Source organism: Carassius carassius, chromosome 46 (genome assembly GCF_963082965.1).
Source record: "Carassius carassius chromosome 46, fCarCar2.1, whole genome shotgun sequence".
Lineage (NCBI taxonomy): Eukaryota > Metazoa > Chordata > Actinopteri > Cypriniformes > Cyprinidae > Carassius > Carassius carassius.
In genome coordinates, this window is record NC_081800.1 from 16,672,935 (window position 1) to 16,678,934 (window position 6,000).

Consider the following 6,000-nt stretch of genomic DNA (forward strand, 5'->3'; position numbering starts at 1 on the left):
GTAGCACTAGTTCTACTGTTGCTTCCTTCGTCACCTTCAAAATAAATAAATAAGCATTGTACACTAGGCTACATATAGTAAGCTAGAAATGAAAAATCAAAATTTCTGGTCAAATTTGGAACTAGAAAAATAATTTATCCCCATATGTAAAACAGCGTGTTAGTTTGTCATTAAGATGCTCTTTTAAAACTTCTATCTTTATATATATTTGTAATATTAAAAAATTTTTAATAATAGATTTTATCTATTGTAGGTCGCTTTGAATGAAAGCGTCCATCTGTCAAATAATTACGTAAATATTAGGTTGGAACAGTTCAACTTTTTCACAGTTTGGTTTGTTTTACGGTTTTAGAATCACGGTTTCAGTACAGTTGTATGTGCAATGTCTATGGAAAAACTAAACTTTCAAAAAATTATTTCTAAAAATTACATTTATTATATTATTAAGAATATTCTAACAAGCAACAACACACACAAAAAAAGTGACAAGTATGGTGACCCATACTCAGAATTCGTGCTCTACATTTAACCCATCCAAAGTGCACACACACAGAGCAGTGAACACACACACACTGTGAACACACACCCGGAGCAGTGGGTAGCCATTTATGCTGCGGCGCTCAGGGAGCAGTTGGGGGTTTGCCCCCATGCTCAAGGGCACCTAAGTCGTGTTATTACCGAGCGCCAACCTCCCGCTCTCTCTCTTGAGGCCAATAAGGAAGTGACTTAAACTGCAATTCATCGACTGGCCGCTTGAGGCTGGCTGCAAAAGGGAGTCAGTCCCATAGACTCCCCATGTTAAAATGCCCAACTTTACAGCAGGAAAAAACATGTTTACAGCCTGGTGCAAAAAATTATTTTGGTCTAAATAGCTAATTTTGCCCTTAATGCAACTGTGAGGGGGGTGAATTTTTTTATAACTCATCCGTTTAAATTATATTAAGATTTAAAGTTCTGCATAATTAAGGGCGTAGCCACTTGAGTGACAGGTGGATTGCCGCTGCTGACACTGCTATCGTGCTAGGTGGGTGTGGCAGACATGGGGACTTGGTGACTTGGACTCGAGTCGACTCGAGTCGCTTTTTTATGATTTGTGACTTGACTTGACAAAAAATAAAATACTTGAGACTTGACTCGGACTTGGAAGTTAAAGACTCGGGACTTGACTTGACTTGAGACAGGATGACTTGAATGACTTGAGTGTTAATCACATTATGTTTTCAGTTTGAATATAAAATATATAAATTATTTTTTTTAAATAAAATTGATTACTCAGCTGGAGCGCAGGCTGAGAATCGCGTTGTCATGACTGGACCAGGACACAATCATCAGTCATGCCCTCTCTACCTTACGCAGACCACGCCCACTTAGATCAGATATCACATCACATCAACATCTCAGCTTGAGGGGTACCGAGGCTCATCGCTTTTGTCGTCAATAATTCGCGCCTAAAACGCGTGGAAATCGCTAGTTGCGCCGCTTTCTCCTTGTTTCCAAAGCGCTCGGGCAGTTGCGCCCCTGAGGCGTCGAGCGTGTCGCACCGCGTGCGCGTCGCGACCGCGTTGCTTCCATTATGAGCGCGCATACCGGTGGCGCATACATGGTGGGATAGGCCACATCGTGCTCGGCTTGCAGACAAGACTCTCGAATCTTATATTTTGCAAGTGCAATACCTTGTAATAGAGGTAATGACTTACGGATATACTCTGAGAGAGAGATTGTGTGTGTGTGTGTGTGTGTGTGTGTGTGACAGAGAGAGAGAGAGAGAAACACACTCGTGCTTCACCTGATGAAGGAAACCCAAACTGAGTCTGACTCCAATCACAACCCCAACATTCAGAAACTAATTGACAAAAATCTGAAGTATAATTATGATGAAAAATGAAAAAATGAATTTGAGCTCCAAACCAAACTCCAGTTTTATTCGGCCCTAAACAGAACCACAAAACTGGCAAATTACTTATCACTCAAGCAATTAAAAGAAAGACAAATCCTTTCAAAATATCGATTCAGTGATCATGATTTGGAAATAGAGATTGGTAGACATAAAAGATCCTGGCTACCGAGAGAAGAGAGGCAAACACTGTGAGCTGAATCGAACAGAGGATGAGAAACACTTCCTTCTTGTCTGTCCCAAATACAGCGAAATGTAATAGGTTACAGATTACAAGATACCCTGTTTAAAATGTAATAGTAGTGTAACTTTTTCAATTACTTTATTAAAGTAATGTAACTAATTACTTTTGAGTACTTTTTGATTACTTTTCTAAATTTGTGAAAATTAAAGAATAATAAATAAAAGCATATACATCAACTTAAATACAGTTATCTAATAAGCATGTGACGTATTCTGTGTACTAAACTCCTGAAACATTGGTGTTTTTTTTTAAACTGCTGTCTCTTTGTATATGATGATAGTTTTCTCAAAATAAGTAAAATGCACATGAAGAGACACAGAGCAGTTCTAGAAATTGTGTTTATGTGCTCGTTTACTCCTATATTGAGGCGGCAGGGGTTGAAAACACCACGAGCTTCAGCAGGCCTATGTCTAGTAAATGAAACCATGTCTTTGCCATTAATTTACAGGAGGGGCGGACTGGGAAAAAAAATCAGACTGGAAAATTCAAACTCATACAAACAAATTCATGGACAAAACTATTTTTTATCTATTTTAAATCTTTAATTTGGGGACATGCAAAATAATTAAAAGTTCTCTCCTAAACTGCACCTTCACTTCCATTTTTCTCTTCAGTCTCTTTATTTTGCCCTGTTATGCATCTCTCTCATGACTTTAATACTCAAGATTGAACAAAACTATACTTTACAATACAATACTCTACAATACTACAATAGCTTTATAGAAAAATCCTAATACTGTACACGAGTCATATTTTTCCCTTACAAAAATTAACCATGCTTTTATTAGCCTATATAAAAGTAAAATAACCTTGTTTATTTTTTTTGCAAATGGATTTGTATTTATTTTTAAATAAATACATTTGTAAAATAATTTTACATTTTTGGTTATCACAGTTAAACAATAGTAACCATTTTCTCTGGATTTATAGTTAAATATTAAAATGTTAATTTTCGTAAGGGTGTTGTTGTCTGTCGTAGCTCCCCCTAAACCTATAAAAAAAATCGGAATTTTTTTCAGCTAAATTACTACTGTAACATTACAACAGATAATAATGATGTCCTTTATATAGTATTTTGAGTGATGACTGATGAGCAACGTGCTGCTGCTTGATTAAATAAATAAAAAAACAAAGCCAAAAAAGCATCTTTACAGATGAAACTGACCTGAAACCCTGAACAGTAGTTCTGCTTCTCTGCTCCAGCTGTCCACTCTATTCTTTCTTTCTCTCTCTCTCTCTCTCTCTCTCTCTCTCTCTCTCTCTCTCTCTCTCTCTCTCTCTCTCTCTCGCTCTCTCTCTCTCTCTCGCATTGATTACTCTGAGTCTGATCCAAACCGTTTGGCGGAGGCGCGGAGAGCGCGCGAGTCATGACTAACACTTCATGACTTATTAGAGATTTAATTATCAAATGGCGGATTCGCAAATGATTGCTTTAGTACATTCGGCAGGCAATTATACAATAATGATATTAAATAGTGGGGCAAAATCGGCTGCGAGGTCACCGGGAATGGTCCCGGTTCTCCCGGTGTCCAGTCCGCGCCTGATTTCCACAGACAGGCAGAATGTGCAAGTCATATATTGCATTTTTGGGGCTTAATATTCACAGACACTAGTCCATGACATGTTTTGATTCAAGTGTACTGACCTACTTTTGATTTAGTCATCCAAAATGTGGCATATTGCGTCCGCGTTAGGCATTTCGTTTTTATGACTGGATTCTACGAACCAGACTGTTTTTCCGCATCCCGGAAATTATTAGGGCGGTATGTCTCAGAATAGTCAGTGCAATTTGGGAAATAAATCAGCTAAAACTGTATGTGGATCTGTGTAAACATTCAAATGTAATCCCCTTTGTAATCGTTAAAAATTTCATAAGTAACTGTAATTTAATTACTCATTTTTTCGTAGTAACTGTAACTAATTACAGTTACAATAATTTTGTAATTAAATTACGTAACGCCGTTACATGTAACTAGTTACTCCCCAACACTGCTCACAGTTTGAAGCTTTGAATCGTTCATTCTTGTCTCTAAATGACTCAGAGAAACTACTCTATATACTTGGAGAGAATGAGACGGCAGTCACAATAGCTGCTAAATATTTATACACCATACACACCATACGAAAGTGATAATTTATTATATTCAGCTGTTTTATTTGATATTCTTAATTGTATATAATTACTATTATTAATATTAGAAATATTATCTGCTGCTGCTATTTTTATTGTATTGAATTTTATTGTAATCATATTTTATTCTGTATCTAAATGCTAAATTTGGCAATACTGTAACTCAAATGTCATGCCAATAAAGCAACTTGAACTTGAGAGAGAGAGAGAGAGAGAGAGAGAGAGAGGAGAAATGTAAGAAAGTTTAATATTGTATGTAAACTGTGTTTGAGGGGAAGTCGTGGCCTAATGGTTAGAGAGTCGGACTTGCAATCGAAGGGTTGTGAGTTTGAGTCTCGGGCCGGCAGGAGTTCACCGCTCTGTGTGTGTGCACTTCGGATGGGTTAAATGCAGAGCACGAATTCTGAGTATGGGTCACCATACTTGGCCGGATGTCATGTCACGTCACGTCGTTTGAGAGAGAGAGAGAGAGGGGGGTGTTCAGAGAGGAGCCTGTTGGATGTTTAGCTGTTATTTGTTTTATGGACTCAATGTTGAAAATGTAAAACATTTCTGTTGGCAGAAGTGAAAAATAAATAACTTTATGAAGTTACAATTTTGTTTGATTCCATGATGTATTTTACTGAACATGAGTATTTACAATGCAAATCCAAATTATTTTAATTTACTGTTACTTATATCTTGTCTTTTAACTTTATTAAGATCAGATTCTGCAGGTAAAATTACAATAAAAAGGTGACTTGACTTGGACTTGACTTGACTTACTACAGGACTTGACTTGACATAACTTGTGACTTGACTTGACTTGCCCAAGAAAAAAATACTTGGGACTTACTTGAGACTTGAAGGTTAAGACTTGAGACTTACTTGAGACTTGCACATGTGTGACTTGGTCCCATCTCTTGGGTGTGGCTTCAGCAACTAGCTCCCGCCTTTTTGCCCATTTTTGATTGTCCGGGAGAGTCGCGCGGTGACGTGCTGCCAAGATGGCGACGGCCCGCTCTACACACTTTAGGCTTCAAAAACACACTTCAGGAGTCTACGGATGACATCAGGGACACTACGTCCATGTTTTTATACAGTCTATGGTTATTACCGGCCCGAGATTCGAACCCACAACCCTAGGGTTAAGAGTCAAACTCTCTAGCCACTCAATCAAATGTTGTGGAGACGCTGTGTGTTTTGTTGTTAAAGTAAAACTACTTTGTTTGACCTTCCAAAAGAGGACACAACTAGAAATCAGTGGTTAAGTTGTATTTACAACACTGTTCCAAAACACTTCAACCCAAATATTTAGATGTGTGCAGTGTATTTTACAGAGGACGAGGACTGTTTCCTGGAAAAGTAGCCTACAATTGCTGGCATCTGCTTCTATAAAGTTGGGCAATTCCAAATTTGCAAGGACAGTCTGGCCCTTCTGACTCACAGCCTGTAAGTATGTTTACATATTTAAAGAATTTGCCACTGATGATTCAAAAGTAAGTTTTGAGCAGTGTAGAGTAGTGCTTGTCGTTTGTCACTTCTCCGATCACAAATGCAGACATGGTTTTATGTTTACACAGCGTGATACGCAACGCAACGCAATGCGTAAAAGACAGTATAAGTAATTTTAATCAGTAATTATGTGCCCACTGGATGCTACAAAAGCCTCGTTTGTATTGGGTTTCATTGGTTTTGTCTCGTCGCGCCGGGTATTCAGCATCACAGTATGTAAAGTGGTGTAATATTTCC